The following is a 12,528-nucleotide window of genomic DNA, read 5'->3' as shown; positions in this document are numbered from 1 at the left end:
ATGGGGCCTCACAAGAGCTGAGTAGAGAGGGATGAACACCTCCCTCTCCCTGCTGGCCACCCCTTTTTTAATGCAACCCTGAACATAGTTGACCTTCCAGGCTGCAAGTGCACACTGCTGGCTCATGTCTAGCTTCTTGTCCACCAGGACCCCCAAGTCCCTCTCCACAGGGCTGCTTTCAAGGAGATCTTTCCCCGGTTTGTATAAATACCTGGGATTGTTCTGACCCATGTGCAGCACCCTGCACTTGGCCTTATTGAACCTCATTAGGTTCTCATGGGCCCACTTCTCCAGCCTGCCCAGGTCCCTCTGGATGGCTTCCCTTCCTTCCAATGTATCAACTGCACCACTCAGCTTGGTGTTATTCGCAAACTTGCTAAGGGTGCACTCGATGCCATCGTCTATGTCATCGATAAAGATGTTGAAGAGCAGCAGTCCCAGGACCGACCCCTGAGGGACACCGCTTGTGACTAGCCTCCACCCTGACACAGAGCCATTCATCACAACCCTTTGGCTCCGTCCAGCCAACCAATTCCTAGTCCACTGAACAGTCCACCCTTCAAATCCACACTTCTCCAATTTAGAGAGAAGGATGTGGTGAGGGACCATGTCAAAGGCCTTGCAGAAGTCCAGGTAGATGACATACACCACCCTACTTCCATCCACCGAAGCCATCACTCTATCGTAGAAGGCCACCAGATTGGTCAGGCATGATCTGCCCTTGGTGAAGCCATGCTGGCTGTCTCGGATCACCTCTTTATCTCGTATGTGCCTTAACATAGCTTCTAGGAGGATCTGCTCCGTTATCTTCCCAGGCACAGAGGCGAGGCTCATGGGCCTTTAGTTCCCCGGGACTTATTTTCTTCCGTTCTCAAAAATGGGAGTAATGTTTCCTTTTTTTCCAGTCACCAGAGACTTCACCAGACAGCCATGATTTACAAATATGATGGAGAGCGGCTTGGCAACCACATCAGCCATCTCTTTCAGAACCCTAGGATGGATATCATCTGGTCCCATGAACTTGTACATATTCAATGTCATGAGGAGGACTTGGACTTGTTCCACCATTACAGTGGGACAGAAACCACTCCCCACACCCTCACCTAGAGGCTCATGGTCCTGACCAACATGGGAATCCTGACCACCCGTGAAGACTGAGGCAAAGCACTCACTGAGTACCTCAGCTTTTCCTATGTCTGAGCAAGCCAGCTCCCCAATGCCTTTCATCAGAGGGGGAACACTCTCCTTGGCCCATCTCCTCGTACCTGTGTGTACCTATAGAACCCCTTCTTGTTATCTTTCACATCCCTTGATGCACTTGATGGTAAAGGAAATATAAGTATGGTCAGTACACAAATTTGCATGGAGTACGAATAATATAGTGTGTACATAAAAACACACTTATTATTTAATAATAAAAAGGCAAGGCAATTGTCTGTTCAGCTATGTAAGAGAGGGAAGGATTTGAACAAAATGTGTGCAGAATGTTTATATTGTTAAAAATTCAATTAAATTCCTTGCAGAAATTTGATGACAGCTATTTATTTCATTGTATTTCAGAGAGTCACCTAAAAATGTGTTGAATATTGTTTCAAGTGCTGCAATGGCACTTTTAGTCAATGATCACACTTGTCTGATAAATAGCTTTATAAATCTCACATCACACTCAAGGAAATAAAAGTTATTCAAAGGGCTTTTGTTACAAGCATTACTGCCACATCTAGCAGGACAGCAAAAGATGTTAGTGACTCAACAACATTTATATGACAGTTTCCAACAGAAAATGCAGTTTCCAACACTTCCTCTGAATGATGAAGCTGAAAGAATTTAAGATATTATCAGGAGAGCAAGAACAACATCCTTTTTCACTGACAATGTGTAAGAGCAAATCTTTTACTGTTAGAAGGGATCAGAACCTCTACTAGATGGCATTTCTTAGTTCAAAGTTCTGATTACAAACTAGCAATAGTATGATTTGAAGACATATGTGAATAATTGTCTCAGTTTTGGCAGAGTTAGAGTCAGTTTTCTTGGATTTGGATGAGAATGGTAGTGATAAACACACCGGTGATTTAGTTGCTGCTGAGCTGTGCTGCAAAGATCTAAGAACATTTCTGTTTCTCATGCTGTCCTGCCAGTGATGGCTGGGTGTACAGAAGGAGTTTGGAGGGGGCAGGACAAGTACAGTTGACTCAAACACATGAAAGAGATATCCTGAACCATGTGAGGTTGTGCTCAACGATAAAACTGAGGTAAGCTAGCCAAGGAGGCTGTTGCATCTGCTTGGGGACTGTCTGGGCATTGTTTGGCTGGTGCTGAGCAATTGTGTCCTGCATCATTTATTTTGAAAACTGAAGCTTATTTATTTATTTATTTATTTATTTATTTTTCCCTCCTTTTACTTTCCTATTAAACTATTGAACTGTTTTTATGTCAACCCACACATTTTACCTTTTTTCCAGTTCTTTTTCACATTCCCTCCTGGGTAGGGACTGAGCAAACAGCTATGGGGTGCCAAGCTATCTGCCAGGTTAAATCACAGCAGTAATGCAGACAGTGAATGAACAATTGACCTACACTTCATTGTTATTAATCCCTCCTCTTACACATCATCAAAGAAATACCTTTTTTTTTTTTTTTTTTTTTTTTTTTTTTTTGTATGGTTTTACTAAGCTTGCCAGAATGCACATTTCCTAGGAGGTTCTCACTCATCCGTAGAATCTGATTTTGAAGCACCCGCACAGTCCATTCATAATCAGCATCCATTCCTCTGGTAGCTTTACTCTGTCATCCTTCATGTCATCCTGTCATTATTAAGAGCTTCAGACCTTTTGGCGCACCTCTTTCACTCCCTATCTAGTTTCTGTTTTTGCAGACTGATTATTTCATTTAAATGATCTGCTTATTTGCTACTGCTTCTTGTACTAGGGAACCTTTACTCCTATCCTTTCATTTCAACTTTTTTCTTTTTTTTTTTTTCTTTTAATTCCTCAACATTGTTTGCAAGTCCTGCTTCTTCTCTGTTATGCATAACCATAACAACATTGGATGGCCTTTCTGTTTTGAAAAAGTTAATTTCTATGATAAGCATTTGTATTTCAAACCCACAAACTGAAAACTTAGGAGTTAATTCCAGACATTCTGATAACAGTAACGATAGAATTTCTATTAGCTTATTTCACAATACATTTCTGTCACAGCTCTTAATGTTCTTGCATAATCCTGCAGGGGTTATTAATGTAGTTGTTAAAGAATCTGACCTCATTTGACTGTTACTGAAGAAATTAAAAGGAAATACTAATCCATAAAAGAAAATTATTCAACATTTATCACACACTGCAGAATGCATTTACCACTGTGGACTTGTTGTAAAATTACAGTCCTGCCATTAGTTTGTCTAAAGGTCATTGATATCAGAAAAGCAAATGCTTCACAGCTCTTATAAATCTCTAAGTTGTCAAGGTAATTTTGCAACACACCATCTAATTATTGACCCTCACAAGGTAAATGCTTTGGCAATCAGTTTCAAGTCATGCCCTTTAAAGATTGCCAGATACGTAGATCTCATTATGATCAGAGAATTAAGTCTTCAACTCTTAAGAACTAATGTCCAGAGAACACATAAGAGTTGACACAATTAGACAATTTCTACCAGAACTTTAATTGATGACAGAAAGGTACACACTAATCTCAACAAATGCACAAATATTCACAGTACTCAGTACACCAAAAGATAGCTATTGGAGAGAAAGTTGTGGAACCTAAATTAGTGGCATATCCAGCAGTGCAAGATCCATGGAAGAGAATACTCTGCAATGAAATAGTTTTACAGCCATAATATTTCACTGGCCTGTGTGGTGTACTCAGTGTTCTTATCCTGCTGTCCATCACAGTCCTTTATCATTTCACTGAGATACTCATTTATTGAATCTAACAATAGGAGATCCTCTCTCATTCTGTCATGCTTTCTTTCTTTAGGATGGTATCATGTGACTGAAGGTATCTCAAGCCTTCTACCTCCTATCACAAGCACCAGTTCCATAGATCTCATCTAGAATGCTTTGGTCATTGATATTTTCTGTCACTGGAGATATTTATTCCTATGTTAACAGAAGTTTTTATCCTCTATATTCCCTTTCAGCCATAATACAAGCCTGCATTCCCACGTCTCCCACCTAATCGCAGCATATTCACTTATGACAATTCATAATAAATCACTTTCATTATTTTCAGAGAGAAAGAGCTAAATGTCCAGCTGTATTTGTTCAAGAGCTCCATCAAAGACCATTGTGTGCTTGCTAAGACATCCTACACTTTGAAGCCTGCCACGTTACAATTAGGGCTTTTGAGATCTTCATTAAAATAATAATACTTTATTGACCCCATGATTACTTCATTTACCTTGCTGTTTCCTGTTTTTAATTGAGAAACAAGAATTGAGAAACTGTCTGAAATGTTTCATTTGTCAGACCAAATAGCACCAGCCGTTTAGAATAAAAACATTCAGAAGATGTGTGGGTTAGACTGCATTCAGACGAAGAGTGTAGTCCAGCATTTTCCTACTAACTGTTCCTAGTAATTGCTATTAAAAAAACAGTCTTAATAGTTTACTAAACCAAAGCTAAGATAAATGAAATATAATGGCAAAGGAATATTTTTAGGATTAAGCCTTCTTTTCCCAAGTAGAAGCTCCACAAAAGGGCTACTTTTATTGTTATCTTTCACCATTTCTCCTTGACACTACAATTTCTCCTAATATCAGTTCATTTCATGCCAAAACTTATTCTTCATCCTCTGGCATGACCGTGACCACCAGATGGTGGCCATTACAGCCGAATGGCACCTGGGAGAGTGAGGAAACAAGTCATGAGTAAAGCAACAGAAGAGATTTAAGTAGGCACCTGATTAAACTCTTTGCTTTTTCAGGCCTATTAAGAGAATATTTTTGACAATGATCAATAATAAACAAGACAAAACAAAATAAAACAAAAAAGAAAATAAATCTGCCATGTCCTTTTCTTTTGTTTCCCTCTTTTTTTTTTTTTTTTTTTACTTCACAATGACAGAAAACAAGGATCAACTTGAATCTTTGAGATGGTGCAGCTGGCAGAGAGATGAGCAAGATATTTCTGGAGAGTAGCTTATTTGTTGAAGAATACAGCCTCAGGTCAACTGAAATTACTTATCTTAATTTTAAAATAGAAGACTACATAAAAATTCCAGAATTTAATTTGGAAAATTAAAAATGAAGTTGAAAAATGAGTAATTTTTCCAATTTTCTGTTTTTATAATTTCCTTTGCAAATTTTCCTGAAATATGTTTCTAAGGTGTAGAGGAAAAAGGGAGTATTTCATCAAAATCTTAGCATGAAAACAATGATATCTAACAAATAGAGAGAGGTGATTCTCCCAGTCTATTCTGCTCTTGTGAGACTCCACTTTCAGCACCACATTCAGCTCTGGGCCTTCCCGTGCTAATAAGACATGGACTTTAGTTAGAGTACAGTCAGAGGAGGGACAAGAAGATGATTGGAGAGCTGGAGTACCTCACCTTATAAGGACACGATGAGAGATTTGTGATTGTTCAGCCTGAAGAAGAGAATACTTGAGGAGGGTCTCATTGTGTCCTACCAGTACATAAAAGAGCTTGCAGGAAAGTTGAGGAGGAATTATTTACCAAGGAGTGTAATGACAGGACAAGGGATAATGGTTTTATAATAAAGGAGGGTAGATTTAGATTAGAAATTAGAAAGAAACTTTACTAAACGTGGTGAGATAGTGGAACAGGTTGCTCAGAGACACAATGAATCACAGAATTGTAGAATCATAGAATGATAGAATGGCTTGGGTTGGAAGCAGCACTGAAGCCCATTCAGTTCCAACCCCCCTGCCATGGGCTGGTTTACAACCACCAGATCAGGCTGCCCAGGGCCCCATCCAACTATCCAACGTGGCCTTGAGCACCTCCAGGGATGGAGCACCACAGCTTCTCTGGGCACCTCACCATCCCCTGAGTAAAAAATTTCTTCAAAATATCTAAATTAAATCTCCTCACTTAGTTTAAAATCATTCCCCCTTGTCCTGTCACTATCTCTGCATGTAAAAATTCAGTGTTTCTCCTATTTGAACCTCATTTAGGTTGATGAGGTCCCACTTTTCAAATTTGTTCATGTGCCCTTATATGGCATTCCTTCCTTCTGTGGTATCAGCTACACTGCTTAGCTTAGTGCTGTCTGCAAACTTGCTGAGGGTGCAATCTCACTACACAGGTCATTGATAAAGATGCTAAAGATGACAGGACTGAGGCCAGACTCCTGGAAGACACCATTCATCACCAGCTTCTAGCTGAACATAGAATCTTTGACCACAACTGTCTGGTTGCGAGTGACCAACCAATCTCTTATCTACTGAGTAGTTCTGACATGCGGAAATCAGACCCTATAGCCAGTAAGGATATAGAGCAGGCATGTGTTTATAGGTAACACGCATACATCCTGGTGCAAGGGGGATCGTTCCACCTAACTTGCATACTGTCAGGAGAAATTGTGCTATAGATATAGGTCGAACTAATACATAATCAATAGTTGACAGGAATTCGGATCCCTATTCATTACATTCCTGAGAGCCCATTAGTATGCAGTTCCTTCCCCCCTTGCGCGTGCGTAGTAGGTCGTGATGATGAAGGCTCGTAGTCTTCCTCGCAAAGGCTCATAGTCTTCCTCACTGCAAACTTCTGACCCTGAAGGGAGAGCATCCCCTGAACTGGTTTCAGCTTGCCCTGTAGACATCTAATCACCTCCCTGCCAAATGTTTTCGAGCTGCTCTCCAGTCCTTATCTTTATGGCCTTCATCCTCCTTGTTATTCCAGACCTAGTGTCTGTGAAAGTGCTTGGAATCCCTTGTTTTCTAACACTTTCTACATAAACTCTCTCTATTTGCCCCTTATTTCTACTCTGTGAAGCTACTTTCCCTTTTCTTGCTGTGAGGCCCTTCTCTCTATAACTGCAGGGTCCTGTTCTCACTCTTCATTTCTCCCATCAAATCTGTATCTCTCCAAAATAGAGATAAGGATGTCTTGTGTGACCATATCAAAGACCTTCAAAAAGTCTATGCAGACAACATCAATTGCTCTTCTTTTGTCCACTGATGCTGTCAGTCCACAGTAGAAGGCCACTAGATTAATTAGGCACAGGGTGCAGCCACGCTGGCCTTCACAGATCAACTTCTCATCTTTGCATAGCTTCCAGGAGGATTTATTCCATGATCTACCCAGGTACAGACATGAGGCTCACCAGTCTGTAGATCTCCAGATCTTCCTTTCAACCTTTCATCAAAATAGGAGCAATGTTTCCTTTTTTTTCCAATCAGGCAAATAACGTATTGAATACTTCAGCGTCCTCTATGACTTTTGTTATCATTTCTCCCTTCTTGTTTATCAGAGGAGGTGCAGTCTCCTTGGCCTTTCTCTTCTGCACAATGTATCTGTATAATCCCTTGTTATTTTTCACATACCTTTCCAGGTTCAGTTCAATTTCTGGCTTGGCTTTCCTGATCACACCTCCATACATCTGGATGGCATCCTGTTGCTCACTGCAAACAAAAAGAAAACAACAAAAAATTTTTGGGCTTTTCACTAGATTCCAGTTTGATGTGTTATATTTTTTTGATCCCTCTCTGCAGTATACCTGACTCTCCCCATTTACTCTCTAAGGAACACCCTTGGTTTACCTGGGGATCTTGTTTCCTCCAGGCATGTAAGCACCAAACAGGTGTCAGATGAGTTGGTGAGCATGATAATGCTCGTCCTGTTAACTCTCCAAAATTTCACAATTCTTTTATACATTCATTCTGTTTAATTGTGATTTCACTGAAATGACTAAATTCTATACAATCTCTACAAAATTTACTATAATAAATGCTTTCCTGTGGATCTTCTCAACCCTTTTATTTATTTATTTATTTATTTATTTCTGATACTATTCTCTGCAGGAGAAACACAATGAAGAGTCAGTGTCTGCAAATCACTGCAGTTTTTTTAGGGGGGAGGGAGGGACACCAGAAGAAGGGTATTAAGTAACATACAACAAAAATTAATATATCAATTGATTATGCTGAAATACTTAAAATGTGTGATGTAAACTATGACTGATCTCTTCTACATAGTTGTATTGTGCTAGTTACATCATAGATTTGAACTGAAAGTCTTAAATATGCCTTCATTTCAATGATTATTATTTTTTATGAAAGGTGGGCTTTCCCTAGACGTAACCCATTAAGGAAAATTATGCATGGATTTCCTCCATCCCTTTCAATCATTTAAGTATGTTCACATCAGTGTCGAAATAGGAAATTAGTTTTATAGTATAGAGGTAATATGATAATTGTTCCTTATGAGATTATAACCTTGAACAATATAATAATGGACAAATTAGTGCGTTCTTAAAACCAATTGTGTCAATTTTTTTCTTGGCAAATGTTACTATTATCCAATGTAACACTATACTTATTTTATTTAAAAGTGTTTCCTCATACCATTAGGCATAAATTCCTTAGTTCTGTAAGAACTTCCAGTTTGCATATGGTTCTAGATTTACAGTTCCCACTGAATATTCAGTATTTTTCCTAAACAGTAAAATTAATTTTTATACAAAATGTTTGTGTGCTTTTTTTTTGTAAATTTATCTTTTCCTTTTGTTTTAAAAATGAAAGTAGTCTTTTTTTAATTAATTAATTTATTAAACCTCGCGTTTTAGAAGACATCGAGTAGACATTATTCTGTAGCAGACAAAAAACCATTTGTTTATCTTATTTATCTTCTTATGTAAAATGTAAGTTAGTAATGTTATCCTGTTCTTCTTGCTTCAAAAAGGTATTTGTAGCACAACTTTGAATGACAAAGAGCTTCAAGCCACAAGAATAGCTGTGCAATAAGAGTACTTTTGCTAATTACTGTGCTAACAGTAAGAAAAATTATACATTTCTACGGTAAATACATTTCTTTCACACATATTTAACAGAATAGCTGCAATCTTAAGTTAATTCTGTTTTCCACAAGAAAAATCTTTCTTCATTGTGAACTTCCTTGTTATCATCAATAATCATATTTTTGTGATATCTTTGATGTTAAAAATATTATTGACAAATAAAATGTAGATTGCTCTGACATTAATGCCTCCTATTTATTTCCATGGAAACTACAACAGACACAAAGAGCACAATTACACAATTTGATAGAGTAAATTCTCAGCTACAAAACATTATTTTTCAATATAGTCACCACCATTAGCTATGCATTTTCATCAGTGATGAGCAAGAACTCGTATGTTGCACTAATGAAAATTTGCAATTTCATCCAGAACATGGTTTATCTTTCAGGTCACTGCCTCTACTACTGAAACACACCACCCACTGCCTCACTGTGCTCATATCCATTTTTTGGTATCCATAAGCCTTCAGCAAACATGAATGAATGTCAATGGGTGCATTTTCCACATGGAGGAATTCAGTTCCACACCTTTGCTTCATGTGCATTTCTATACCAGATCCCATTTTGTCAGACTGCCCCTCTGCTGCAATCTGTCATATGGCAACAAAATGTAATTGTATACTGCAGGATGACTCAGCCTCTACTGTCATACCACCAACATCCACCTCTGAAATTGTGAGCCAACATAATAAAATAAGAAGCATTACTTTTGGAGCAAGTCTCATACACACATATGTATATAATTATTATTAGATGTATAATCTTTAGTAATTTCAGAGGAATGTATTGTATAGGAATACAGCAGCCAGAAATTTTAATTCTTTAGAATGAGGAAGTGTTTAAATACAAGTATTATGTACATAGACATGTGGACAGACTAATAATCAAATTGAATCAAATAGGCATCAGTTGCTTCACGTCAAGTAGATTGCAAATAGCACAAGATTTTTATGCACAGTACTATTTTTATGCACTTGTACTGTTAGGATATCAAAGTAGAATTTATTCCTCCAGTCAAAGGATTTCAGGAAAAGAAGATGAGTTTTTCATTAAGACAAAATAGAATGACATTCTAAGAGTACAGGCAACAAGAACAGTTGGCGCACATTCTCTTCTGTTACCAAACCTTTCACTGTACACAGAACTAATTACTAGAAATTGGAAGTTTTTAAGAGCAAAGAGAAAAAGTAAACCATTTAGAACTTTTGCATGCTTCTGCAGCCAAGACAATGTGAACAGTAGTTCACATTGAGACAGTTGAGCAGCCAAATGGCAAAGTTTGTGTTTGAACTTCAGCAAATCCACAAAGTGATTTGCTGTGAACAACAAAAGATCTAAAAGCAACTACAAAATTCCTGCCCTGCAATAGCTTTTTCTCATGTGGAATTTGAATTCCAGAGAAATAGAAGTTATTTTAAAAAACAAAAGAGATTCATGGGAAAGGGTGATATCTATGAAGAATAACTTGTTTCTTCAAAAACAAAAGTAATAATTATCTGTCAAAACTCTGTGTTTTACAAAGCATTACAGTTTTAAATAACTTGTTTTTTTTTTTTTCAGCTTCTTTCAAGAAACTTACACTCAATATTTTGTGTCATTTTTATCTCAATTAACAAATGTAATCATTGCTAGTAACTGTTCAAGTGAAAAGAACATTCAAATTTCCATTTTATAAAGTTTCTATTTTAATTTAGAGTAAATCATAAAGCAAATTTAAGATTTTTCCAAAAATTCAGCAAACTCTTCCATGTTCTATAAGAATCTTGATAAATACTGCAATTCAAATTTACTCAGACAATACGAAACTAATGTTCATCATGACACTACATAAAGTTATCTGCAAATATTCATACTACCAGTATAACATTTCCATATCACATTGCTACGACTCAAATAATACCAATTTAAACAACCCAAAGGATGTACGTGAAACAGAAGTTCAACTTTCCATCTGTTTTTCTGACATATAAGGAATGTATGACTTCAGCTTTAACTGAAGAGTGCAGGTCAATTACTTTAATGTAATTAAAGATTGAAAATATTATGAACTATGTTTGTAATCTTTAAGAGTTTTCTTAATTACTACAGAATCTACATTAATGCACACAAACACAGAGAAGTATAAGTTTCTTTTTACCATTAAAATTAGGAGAATATAAAATAATGTACTTATTTAGCTTACTGTAGTTTTTAAGAGAAAGTGTACTTTGAGCAATATTTTAGGAAAATACTTCTCTGAGAGTTCCATATTGCCAAATATCATTGCAAAATGATTTTTACTATCTGCCCTTCCCACAAAATAAATAAATAAATACATAACAATAATAAAAATATTGAAATATCAAATTAATATTAAACTCCAGATCAGTGATCAGTGATACTATTTGTAGTAATGTCTCAAATTAGAAGTAGCAAAATAATCAAATGTAATGTATGTATTCTTGGTGATGTATGTTCAGTGTTATGACAGAATATTTCAGCAATTTACTAAGTGTACCATATGTAATACCATATGAACAAGGAAAGAGTTAATCATGAATACTTTGGAGCTAATGCTGTTGCATGAATTTTATTTTAGATCTAATTTAAGGAAAAAAGCAGGAAGATGTCAAAATTCTGCTTCAACTTTGTCTTAGAGGTACTGAATGAGCTAGCAAACTCCTGTCGTTATTACCTTCCTGTGTGACTTCTGAGTTCTGATTGGTAGGAGTTTTCATTCGACATTGGAAGCAATTGATTTCACCAGTGTAGGTGCTAAATGTATTGCATCTTTTAACTTAAATAAAAAAAAAATAATAATAATTAAAAAATCCCCAAACATTATTGCTGCTATAAATCACAGATTATGGTTCATAATAACAATAATATTCTCAAAATCAGTAATTGCTATAGTTAGTTACTCGAATGTTACAGTATCTTTCATCCTTTACTTGAAAATACTTATTAAAAAATAAACCAATAATTTAAGTAATCAAATGAATTTATTCAGAAAACTCCATCACTAAAGATTAATATATCATAAATACATTGTGACTAACAAAACACTGCATGTTCAACTAGCATATTGTCATGGTTTCACATTTTTCATTGGTATTCCACATCACAATGTCATGTAGTGCACCGGGAGTTAAGGAGTTAAAGCTACAGTTCCATGGATTGTTGATAAACTTCCTGAGTTCCAGTTTCTTGGACTCAGAAGAGAAGAATGAACTACAACTCACAGAAGACTTCATTTTTCTGTTTCTATTTTCTGTTTGGAAACAGGAGAATGTATAAAAAGTTGTCAAATGCTATCAAAAAGTCATATGCATCTGGATTCTATGACTTTATAATTATTCATAACACTACAACAGCATTAACTGACAATGTAATATTAGTCAGCCTAAGCTAGATGCTGAAAGATATTTAGGTGCTTAAGGATGTAGAAGAGCCCCACTAAAATTAGATTTCTACCTGGTTTTGAAATAATTTGCATCTTTTGATACCTAAATGCTTTAAAAATCTATTGGCTTATCATTCCCTACTTGAGCAGCATAACATTCT

At 36.6% G+C, this 12,528-nt stretch overlaps 1 long non-coding RNA gene across 13 annotated transcripts in view; it reads right to left on the bottom strand.

The window, feature by feature from the left end:
• LOC121108184 overlaps positions 1-12,528 on the bottom strand; it is a 138,361-nt gene that overhangs the window by 29,871 nt on the left and 95,962 nt on the right. For 7 of the 13 annotated variants that reach the window (XR_005842495.1, XR_005842494.1, XR_005842501.1 and 4 more), the window contains one exon: positions 6,902-7,589. This is a non-coding gene — a long non-coding RNA (uncharacterized LOC121108184). Of the gene's footprint in view, positions 1-1,092; positions 4,844-6,901; positions 7,590-11,659; positions 11,740-12,528 lie in introns of those variants that run through there. The other 6 variants (XR_005842497.1, XR_005842503.1, XR_005842506.1 and 3 more) reach the window with 4 other exon arrangements.

Source organism: Gallus gallus, chromosome 1 (assembly GCF_016699485.2).
Source record: "Gallus gallus isolate bGalGal1 chromosome 1, bGalGal1.mat.broiler.GRCg7b, whole genome shotgun sequence".
In the NCBI taxonomy this organism is placed as follows: domain Eukaryota; kingdom Metazoa; phylum Chordata; class Aves; order Galliformes; family Phasianidae; genus Gallus; species Gallus gallus.
The sequence above is the reverse complement of the archived record's forward strand: the minus strand, read 5'-3'. Positions and strand labels throughout refer to the sequence as shown.